The sequence below is a fragment of the Alligator sinensis genome, unplaced genomic scaffold (assembly GCF_000455745.1).
Source record: "Alligator sinensis unplaced genomic scaffold, ASM45574v1 scaffold566_1, whole genome shotgun sequence".
NCBI lineage: Eukaryota > Metazoa > Chordata > Crocodylia > Alligatoridae > Alligator > Alligator sinensis.
In genome coordinates this window covers 2,387,448-2,399,075 of record NW_005842017.1, presented here as the reverse complement: position 1 = coordinate 2,399,075, position 11,628 = coordinate 2,387,448, and the positions used below count along the sequence as shown (strand labels likewise).

The 11,628-nt window shown below is 44.1% G+C and overlaps 1 protein-coding gene across 1 annotated transcript in view; it reads right to left on the bottom strand.

Moving 5' to 3' along the window:
• ALS2CR12 (amyotrophic lateral sclerosis 2 chromosome region 12) overlaps positions 1-5,591 on the bottom strand; it is a 29,865-nt gene extending 24,274 nt beyond the window's left edge. The window contains exons 1-4 of the mRNA XM_025202191.1: positions 5,521-5,591; positions 3,570-3,627; positions 1,843-1,979; positions 753-773 (exon numbers count right to left, since the gene is read on the bottom strand). The gene's annotated coding sequence lies outside the window, so the exon portion shown is untranslated. The remainder of the gene's footprint in view (positions 1-752; positions 774-1,842; positions 1,980-3,569; positions 3,628-5,520) is intronic.
• Positions 5,592-11,628: the final 6,037 nt, after the last annotated feature.

Sequence of the window (11,628 nt, the reverse complement as noted above, 5' to 3'; positions counted from 1 at the left end):
CTGATTACTTTTTAATCTGATTGTGTGCTGTTGGAACCTAGTGGTCAAGAAAAACTAGATGGTGAACACTACTGTTCACTCCAGGTATATACATACTGCTTCCATGGCACTCCCTGCCTATTAAGAGCTGAAAGAAGTAGAGGCAGGGGCCAGGCTCACATCGGCTTTTATCTATCAGCAACCATATATTAAGATGCACACAAGAGCAATGGTAATAGAGAAAGCATCAGCACATTTAAAGGAATGTATGCGTTTGAGTGTAGCTTAATGGACATCATGCTTGCATAAGTACTAGTACCTGAACCAGAGCTAGGCTCGGCATGCACCTCCCACAAGGTTTGAATGTGCTGGGTTCAGCCACCTCCTCTGAGTGTATCCAGCTCTCTTTAGAGTAAACCCTGGTCAGTCATGTTAAATGGCTGCTAACTAAACACCACCTGAACATACACACCTTTCTTATAAGATCTTACATTTAAGAATTGTTTCCTTTATGGGGGATGTACACTGAGATTCCAGCGTTTAGCCCTCATTTCATAACAAAATGGCAAGACAACAAATGGTGCATCTTCAGGGAGAAACGAGGATATCACTTTGTATGGAAAAGCACATCTTACTGTCACCAGTCAACCAAGAAGCAGCATCCAAAGGAAGGAACGAAGCCAGGTTCCCCACAGGTGCTGACAAGAAACATACAGAAGGCAAAAAAAAATTCAATCCGATTTTGACCCCCCCCAAAAATAGCCAATACTCACGTCTCAAGTTTCACAGGGGCTCTGCAAAGAGAGTAAAAGAGGAAACGAACATCAAACTGGTGCAGGTTGAATCAGAGCAGATGATGTGTCTGTTGTGAAACAAAAAGCTGGATGCATCTAAGTGGATCGTTAAGTTTTCTCATGTTTATTCCCTGAGCAACTGCTCCAATATACATGTTTACACAAAACAATGACTAGGCCCAGACTGTTCAGCTTTGCAATACAGACAGAGTATAGTTCTGAAAAGTAGACTGGTTAGAAGGCAAAGATTAGGTACTTTGAAGGCAAGTCAGAAACGAAGTATTCATTCCTCTTATATTGCACGTGAGGCCTGACAGTTAACACACACATGAGGGTGGGTGCACCAAAGTCACTGCTGCTTGAAGAAAGCAGTACTTAGACACTGCTTCTTCCAAAGGTGGAGATTATCAGCTCTCTTTACTGGTCCTGCATTTAGGACTTGAGTAACCCTTCTTTCTCCCCAAGCTCAGGGCTTTCCCATTTTTCTCTATCTGTTATTTATCTTTGAAAAGCTTCAAGGACAACATTTCCACACCCCACCCCACCACCTTCCCCACCTTAGGAAGAAGGAATTAGATTCCCCTCACTGAATAAAAGTCATTTTAATAGCAGCCCTCGTGTCAGCTCCCATTTGATCTTCGAAGATCATTAAGGCTGAGAGCAGGCAAGGCTTGGAAAAAGTTGGGCAAGTCTTGCAGAAAACCTGCAGAGGTGCTATCAAACTTACAGAGCATGCCCAGCTGTTTGACATTTGTACAGTTGTTGGAGGAAGATGTTGCAAAATGAGGAATATGACTGAACTCACGCACACTAGAAATCCAGAACAAAGAAGTCCGATTCTGTCTGCTTACCTAAAGTAACCCGTCTTCCAATTTATGCATGTAAGAGCTGAACTGGACTCAAGATCTCTCCTTCAATGCACGACCAATTCTGATCTCATGTTAGCTTTTTATTGGTGTAAAAACTGGGCTAGACAGAGGCCTATTTGCCCATGTATAGCATGTTCATTAGGGAAAGCTTATTTGGAAACTCAAACAGCATTCTTGCCAGTGATCTTGTCTTCTATTACCTTGGAGTGCTAGGTGGAGCTGGCTCATAAGCAGTTCTTTTCCTTTCAAAAAATCCCTCCCCTAGTGTCACATAGAGATGTTCTTTACTCCGAGTAAACTTGTAGCCCGGTGAGATTTCTACAAACTCCGCTGAAGCCTAGGAGCCAAAAGAAAAAGACCTTTAAACTCAGAAAATCTAGTATCTAGAAACTTAGCTCCATTAAAGAAGTATTTTAAATGAAGCAAGACGTCCTTAAGACTACTCCAATTGCCAGCATTAAAGAACACAGACTGATACTGGCAGCAAACAATGTTCCAGGCAATATAACCATGGGAAGGGTCCTCACATAGGGCATAGACAGATTCCCAAATTCCCTGGTATAATTTACATCCATTTCTACATCAATTTAAATTACATTAGGACCAGGGACAGCTGAACACAGACGCATTGATAGTTGGACAGAGTAGGCAGCTATTACTGTGCCATGCCATTAGGTGGCAGGGAAACAGGTCCCTATAAGAGAACTATGCTGAGATGGCTGCACAGAGTCATCTAGAGAAGAATAACTTACACTGGTTGATTTTTACTCCTGATTCTTTCAGAGATAATTTTACGCTGTTCACATTGTCTACCTATTATTTTTTTATGCTGGTAAAACATCAACTAAAACACTACCTGAGTTAGCACTTGCACTAAAAGGAAAGAGCATCATGTGCCAAATCAAGCACCTTCCATGATGCGATATAAGATGCAGACTCCTGTACAATTTAAACAGACAATTATGGAGTAGGACTAGCACTGAATTGAATGGAACAAGGATATCAGTGCAATGATACATACAGCAGGCAGTTGCATTTTGCATTAGCTGAAGCTTCAAAAGGATCTTGAACCACAGTGCTAAGAGTGCATTACAGCAGTCCAGGCAGGAGGCAACAAAGGAGTAGCTGACAATCATAAGTCCACATTAAACTGAAGGATATCATTTACCAACTAGAATAAAAAGTGTGGGGGCTGGGGCCCAAAGTCCTACAGCACCAGACCATGAACTAGTTCACCCAGAAGAAACCATAGCCCTTCTTTCTGAATCGAAGCACAACTCTTCTAGGAGGTCCCAAACAGCTCATACCACCATTTTTGCACATTCAGGGCCATCATAGTGAGCTTGCTTTCAGCTAGGGTTCCTATCTGGCTAGACAGAAGAGGGGCAGTATAGTATAACATCTTAAATTTACCTCAACTCTTAAATCCAGAATTCCTGTGTGACTTCAAGTCACACAAAAGGTCATGGAGCCTTTTAAAGCTACTTCACATTTCTACCGGATTTAAAGGGATGCAGTAATATTGTTTTATTTTCAATCCCCTGTTTTTCTTCTCTGAAAGATGTGTATTTGTGTGCCTACAATGGAACATGGTTGCTAACATCCTGCTGAAGACCTGCTCTTCAGATTCCTAACCTGGACTACTTAACAATCAGAGACCAAACTGATTACAGAAGATCCAGCCCAAGTTGTGTCCCTCAGATGGACCAAATATAGCAGCTTCTAAATTCAGATCAATATTTTGCTTCAAGAATCTTTTCATTAGTTCAAGAAATTACTTTGTGCACTAAATTTAGGACCGGAGTTTAGACCCTTGAAAACTAGAACATATTTGAGGAGCAGTAATGGAAAAACAGAAATCCAGACTCTTGGCTCCTAGGTTAGGATCTTTTTATCCTTCTACAGTTAATATTACTATTTTACTTACATCAGGAGGTTCTCTGCGACGTTGTTGAGACCCATCTTTTTTAGTGGAGAATATTTTCCTACAAATAAAGAAAACTTGCTCAAAGAATTGCAGACAGCATAAAAAATTGTTCAGAGAAAGCACTGCTTCATTTCAAGCATTATAAGTATGAGCATGCAGCTGAAACCGCTTTTGTGGGCTGTCAGGATGGTGCAGGAAGTCACAGTTCTCATGGCATAGAGAGAAAGTTGGTGGGCAGAGATGCACAAACCTCCTTGGGGTATTCCAAGTTTCTACAGCAAATTGGATTCCATTTGACTGAGCGCTTGTGCTATTGGTGAAAACCAGAGAGGGATGAGGTACAGGCTTGTGAATCTCTCATGTCTTTCTTTCAAAACCATCACCATGAAAAGCACTGGAGTCTATAGATTAGACAGCACTAGAGGAGAATAACAGAGATTCAGGGAGCTTAAAAGGCCAAAGGAAACCTTTTCTTAAAATTGCTCAGTGCAGAAGATGCTCTACATTAAAAACTGCAAGTTCTTTTGGTACCCTACCCTGCATAAAGAGAAACTACTAAGTAGGAAGAAAGAGAGCTTAAAAGGTACTGCTGAAAGGTTGTGAGATAGGAATATTAAAACCCATGACCAGATGGCATGCTGCTCCTTCAGATTTAAGATGTTAAGTGACTGTACTTAGCTTTGGCTGTATCTGCTTCTTTCCCAAACTGAAAAATGGCACATAATACCATAACAGCTTGTTTGAAATCAATCCCAGCTATACAGTTTGTCCAATTACTTAAGACCGTGTACATTATTGTGTAATTAAAGAGCTCCAAACTTTAGTTCTGCCATATACCTTACATGTTTGCACAATACAACCAGCTACATTTTTTGAGGATATTAGTGCTATATCTTATGCAAAACCATTGCTCATAACAAGAATGGGATTCAAAAATCAAGCAACAATTCCCCCAGGAGATAAACATGGCATGCAAAGACTGACAAGACTCCACATTTGTAAATGGTGTCAGGTCTTTGGACATCTAGGCTAGGGACAGACATTCAAAAAGCCTGAGCCTGAATTGATTCAACCTTTGCAGGTTAGTCTAACCTTCCTAGGCTTAACTAGTTTGTAACAGGACAAACATTTGCTCTGGACTGAGGCAATGCAGGCACATGCCTGCAGTAGCTCAGGCCAGGAGCTGGGGGCACTAGAGCAGGCCCTCCCTGCAGGGAAGATGGGGTGGGGAAGGTGGCCAGTCCCAGCTGAATTGGCCAGGGAGGGGTTTAGTTCCCCCTCTCTATCCCACTGGCAGGGACCCAAGCCAGGTCTGCCCGGCGCTCCCCACTCAGTGCTGCGGGGGGGCAGGGGGGGTAGGAGGAGAGGCAGATATTTAGTCTTCCCTCTACTGGAAGGAAGGGTCTGCCCACCCTCCCTGCCATGTTCCCTTCTCCCTCCCAGGGACCTTGGCTGGCTGTGCCCCCGCCCCACCGCTGCAGCAGGAAGGGGCAGGGCCCTTACTGGGGGAAGCAGCCCGTCATAATTCATAGATGCTAGGGTCGGAAGGGACCCCAACAGATCATCGAGTCCGACCCCCTGCCTTGGCAGGAAAGAGGGCTGGGGGCAGATGATCCCAGCCAGATTCCTTCTAAAAGACCCCCAAGGTAGGGGAGAGCACCACCTCCCTTGGAAGCCCATTCCAAATTTTGGCCACCCTTACTGTGAAGAAGTTTTTCCTGATATCTAGCCTAAATCTGCTCTCAGTTAGATGTGGGGGAGTAGGCCCCTTCCCGGCAGGGGTGCTGCACTGTAGGGCTGGCAGAGCTGCGGCAGCACCGGGGTCCAGAGCAGATCAGGGCCTGGCAAACCCCCTGCAGTGGTGCCACACTCCCTAGCAGCTCTGCTGGCCCTGCAAAGTGGCCCTTGCTGGGAAGGGTCTCATGCCCATCTCCATCACTCACTCACTCACTGCTTGCCGCTCCAGTTGCTGGGCAGGGGTTGGGTCTGGCCCCCGCCACTTGGTCTGTGTTCAGGGCAAGCCTCGCTTGGGCAGGAGAAGGCTTATTGAGCCACTGGCCTTGACCACAGGCCCAGCAGCGGTTGCAGCCGAGCCAGGCAGACCCTGATGTGGTGCTAGCAGCCAGTGTCCAAATAAGCCTCCTCCTGCCGGGAGGGGGCTAGTCTAAGCACAAAATGGCAGCCGGGCTGGGCAGCCCCACTGTAATGCCAGTGGCCACTCAGTGCTTGGGGCAAACCCCCTCTGGGCAGAAGAAGACTTATTCAAACACTGGCCTGGAGCACAGAGCAGTGGCTGCAGCCGGGCCGGGCAGTCCCTGCTACAATGCCAGTGCCGCTCTGTGCTTGGGGCAAGCCCCCTCTGGGCAGCAGGAGGCTTATTCAGCTGCTGGAACTGCATTGAGGTCTGCCGGCACAGCTGCAGCTGCCACTTGGCCTGTGCTTGGGGCCAGTGGCTGAAACAGCCTCCTCCTCCCAGGAGGGGGCTGGCCCGGCACAGAGCAGCGGGTGCAGCCATGCCCGGCAGACTCCAATGTGGTGCCAGTGGCCAGCAGCAAGCATTTGAATAAACCAGCATCTGCCTGCTGGGCCTGCTCTGCCTGGGGAGCCGAGGGGTGGGGCCAGCCTGGCTGGGCTGGAGCAGAGAGCCGAGCCCAGGGAGCATGCCTGGATGCTGGGGGTCTCTGGTTTAGCTTAAACCAACAAAGGGTCTGGGACAGACGTTCTATAAACCAGTTTGAGTCAAATTGGTTAAGTCTTTCAACCAGGTTTATTTCAAACCGGTTTCGGCCATTTTCAAACTGGCTGACTTGCACTGAACATCTGTTCTGTTACAGATTTAAACCAGTTTCTGAGTAATGTGTGTCCCTAGCCCTAAAGAGTTTGGGTTTCTGCAGGAGTTTGTTAACAGAGAAATCTTAGCCACTATAAAATGCTAGAAAATTATTGCATCTTTTATACTTTAAACCTTCAATTTTTCCCTCCCAAGAGAAAAAATACTCACTTTGGTATGTTGGGAGGTTGTACAGGAGATGGGAGATTATTATGGTCTTTTAAAATCACACCTAGTGGAGAGGACCTGATTAAAAAATATAAACAGTATTTAGAAGTATTTATGCTATGGACACATCTATCTTATTAGGCAAAACATCGAAAACAAAATGGTTCAAAATTTTTCACTGAAGAATAAAAATGCTTTGAAAGAGACATGGGCATAGCGGCAAATCTTTCCTGGACTAGGGAAACAAACCAGCAGCTTACTGGTGCCCTCCCTCTTAGATTCACCAAAATATGACAGATGTTACTGCATAACACTCATTCACTTAATGTGTAAAATTTATTTTGACACAGAAGCAAACTATGTTAGTTGTATAAGACTTGCCTATAGAAACTGTAACATAAATCAATCAATCAACCAACCAACCAATCAATCTTTCTGCATCTACAAATAACCTAAAAGGTGTCCTGCTTACCTTGGTCTCAGATTCTGTAAGCCTTGTTTGGCCTTTAGAAGTCTTTTACTCTTCACATTTCCAGGGTCCCAACAGGCACAACGTGAAGAGACAGAGTGAGACATGTCTGCAATTTCAGGAATCTTGACTAGTTAAACAATTCTAGGAAAGTTGAAGAAGTATAAATTTATAAGCATTTACTAGATTTGGTATATTTTGCATATCAAATAAAACATTTTATCATCTTATTATGGAGAATAACCCACCTACTCTAAGGACAAATGGTGAAGGCTGAATCTAGCCAGTGCATATGCACATGCATAGGTGGATCTAGGGTTTTGAAAAGGGAAGTGCAGATAGTGTGGTGAATCATCACATACAACACAACTTGTTTCTGTCCAGTTAGAAAGACATTAGAAGCTTTACTACTAAGCTAGGGACCTAGAGGTATATTATTCAGTTTAAGATAGAAGCAAAAACACATATAACTATTGGAATGTGCATTCATTCACTATAGCATATTATGTATCATTAGTGCAGTCACTATAATTCAGTGTACGTCTCCCTCTCAGATTCATAAAACAAAGTCTAGCTTTCTCAATCAGCGCTTCACTGAAAGTTATTTCCATACCTGAGTTGGTACTTTTAGCTGGAGCTAAAAAACAGTCTGCAGGACTGTGAAATATAAACTACATTACCAGGAGCAGCTACCAGACAGCAGAATTGCAGAAGAGATGGTTTGATTAGTGGAACACCATTGAAAAGGAGAGAGGGGTCATTAACACCTGTGGGATTATGGTAAGAGTTTAGAAGAAGCTGGGTAGATTATAATGGCTACCTAACTAGAAATGCTGTTGCCACTGCCAGGCAGTTGGTTTTAAACTTTGGGTGGAGCAGGAATCAAAGTGGGGTGCAACCAGGGCTCAAATGATGGTGGAGCTTGGGGGGGGAGGGGGAAGCCCTGCCATAAGAGATGAGCCCCTCTGTAAGATTTGAAAATCGTAACTGGGGGGGTGGGGCGTGTGTCAGAATCCATAAGTAATAACGAATTTATTCTTATTTCAGATCCTTTGACAAATGAAAAATGACTACTGTAGGCAAGAAGGTAAACTGTCCTATGGCTAGCAGAATTGAAGACCATATCAGCTGTGAGAGGAAAATGGTGGTTATGTTGAAGTCTAGCATTGTGTACTCTAGTTGTCCTAAAACTTTAATAAATTTGCTTTTAAATGCCGTTTACAGATTGTTTCCATCATACCTGCAACCTAAGTTGTTAAAGTTTAAAAGTGCACAAGGACTTTATGAAGACCCTGTATTATTGTTTAAATATGACTTGCATATTTTAAAGAATGACAATAGCTCTTGTCATAGGTCAGAGAGGCCAATGCTATTGTGGGCTATGCACAGGTATTATACAATGGGGCACCAGAAATAGGTCTACTGCATGTATCTTTGGTATTTCACTGCTATAAGCTCTGCAGGGAGCCACATTACCAGTGTAACTATAGGCCACGTGTGGAACCGCTGGCACCCAGTGTACCTAAGTAGCCACCCATGACACTCTCAAAGGATCCCAATAGCTGATGGGTTTTCATACCCATTCCTCCAACTGCTTTCAACAGTATGCTCCTTCCCAGGCCCTTTGCTCCCTGTCCCTGTGACACATCACTCAATTGGTGTGAAACCTTCCCTGGGTGGCCGCCTGCCACCTTCCTGCTGCCAGACCTCCCTTGCTGATTTACCAGTCTCTGCGGCCCTCCCCCTTTGAATGCCACGTTTACCATGGCTGCTAGAGGGAAATCAAGGGCATAATGAGGATCATCAAGGGGACTGAGGAAAATTAAAATACCTAGACCAGTTTGATAGACTTACCTAAAGGAGGATTTAAAAGACAGAACAGGTCATGTTAACTACCTACAAATAGGGTGAAAACAGGGGGGAGAAAAAAAAAAAAGGAATCAACTGGCAGGTATAACAGGGAGTGATGGAATCAAAATAAGAGATAGAAAACTTATGCAAGCTATCAAGAAGAGATTTCTAGCTGTGCAGTGGAGGCAACAGGAAAGCAGCATCCGAGTGTTTACAGGAAACATGAAGAAAGCCCATATGAAAAAGTAAGTTTCAAGTTCTTTAGTTGCTAATATGCAAAACACAAATGGCACTAAACTACACACTTTCTTTTTTAAATCTGAATGAGAAACACCAGAGGTGGAAAGACACACATTTTGAGACACTTACTCTCCAAAAGCAGCTGGCTTACGTCTCAGGGTTCAGACATTTTAGAAGACTGGGAATCCCCTGAAGTTTATTTTAAAAAGAAAGAGCATGGTTTCTTTGTAGATATTATTTCTTCTTAAGATTTCCCCTTCTTCCCAACAAGGTCAGTTTCCCATGTCACCATGGAAACAGAACAGCACAACTTCACTGGCTGCTAATGTTCATTCCGACTTAAAGAGAGCGCGCGCACATTCACAGACGTGTAGGGCTGGAAGACACCACGACACCCCGTGAGATCATCGGGTCCAGCCCTCCTGCTCTGGGCAAGAAAGACTGCTGGGGTCAAAAAACTCCAGTGAGGTCCACGCCTAGTCTTCTTTTGAAGATTGGGTGCCTGCACCACCCCCGCTGGGAGTCAATTCCAGAGTCTGGTCACACAACCCATGAAGAAGTTTTTCCTTATATCCAGTCTGAAACCTTCTTCTAGGAGTTTATGACCATTGCTCCTGGTTTTCGCCTGGGGTCATTGGCAATGCATAGGGGGTGTGTGGGTAAAAGTGCACCCCCTGTGAAAAGGCACCACCATCAAAAGTGCTTGCAGGCAGTCGCTACTTCCGCCCCCCCTCCGCTGACACCGCTGGTGAGCGGTTTGCGATCGCCACAGGCTGCTGCCAACACTGCCAGCAGCGTCTGCAGGTGGTCGCCAGTCAACACTCTCCCCCCACCCCCAACAGCACCATGGCTGCCTGCGGGAGCTCTCTGCTTGCTGCCAGCAGGCGCTTGCGATGCCCCTGCAGCCTCCAAGGGCATGCAGCATTCATGCCTGGGGTGCTTTGTTGAATAGTTGTTTGCCTAGCCCCCGATATATTTGTAAGCTACCACCAAATTCCCCAAAAGTCTTCTCTTTTCTAGGCTGGACAGTCAATTATCTGTCAGTCTTTCCTCATATGGCTTGCTCTTCAGGCCTCTAATCATATGAGTGGCTTTTCTCTGGACTCTCAAGCTTCTCCATATCCTTGAAGTGTGGCGCTCAGAACTAGCAGTACTCCAGCTGCAGCCTCACCAATGCCCATGTCCTATTGTTAATAGCCCTTTCACACCAACCTTTCTGAAATTACTGGAAGTTTCAAAAAGAACACATACTGTAGGAAACAGGAGCAGAAAGATGAATAAATTCAAGGCTTCAGAAAAGAACAATGATTTAAGATGTTTTAATTCAGATGAAAGATTCTGGATTGATCATCATAGATGTTCATGGCTTCTGTTTAGCAAATAAACCAGTGTGGGACAGCCATGAGTTTATGCAAACATCCTTATTTTGGCCTATTGGTGCTTCATTTTTACAATAGGGACACATTTTCCTTAAGAATCAAACTGAAACCATCTATTTTTTTAATGGATTTGTAAATAACCTTCAAGTGGTCACAGCTCTTGGACAAAAACACTTGTTCACCCTTCTTTCCTATACTGGCAATATATTTAGATTGCTTCAATATCATAAGGTAAATACAAAATCCTGGTAGTCCTTGGCTGACTCTTTCAGCCAATGCATCTTACCCATATGCACTGCAGAAATGACCATATGGAGTGTCAAGGTCTCATTCAAGCATCTCAACACAGCATTCAGTAGCTCCTTCAAAATCTGGGCCAGGAGTTGTTGGATTGTCAACTCTGGATCTGCAGGAATCCATTTATTCACCTCAACCAGAGAAGCAGCAACATCTGAGTGAAGGGGAGGATGTAGATCACTAAGACAAGACGTTCAGAGCAGATGTTTTATTTTCTCCATGTAAGGTAGCCATTCCTTTAGTTCCAAGATCACCTGCAAGGCTTTTTTTTTTTTTTTTTTTTTGGGGGGGGGGGGGGGAGAGCTTTTAGAGCTTTTTAAATAAATGAATGATTTTCTTGGTGATCCAAGAAAAGACAAAGAAACTTAATGTAATACAGTCAATTGTTCAAAGTAAAGGCATTTTGGAGCTACTGTGGGCTACGTCAATATCTGTTGATGCCATTTTAATAGTGCTGATCTCAAGGGGATATTTTGAGTAGGGGTGAGTGTGTTTATATTCTCTATCTGAACCATCCTCCGTCCAGTAAATGAAAAGAATAAAAGCTAACGATAAAATCCTAAAGGATAAAAAAAACAAACCCCAAAAGATGGACAAAACCTGGCAATTTAGGAGAAGAAATCATCAAATTATGCTGCAACAGACCAATGGCCTTACAGGCAATATAGGACGATTAACCTTAAGTTTAAAGGGTTAAATGTTAAATTCAGATTCAGGTCATGACATACATAGGTTTTATAACTTGAGCGCCTCAGATCAGCCAGGAAAAAATGGAAGTCCCAGTAGGTTAAGCCTGTAACCATTTCTACTGGCAGAAACAATAAT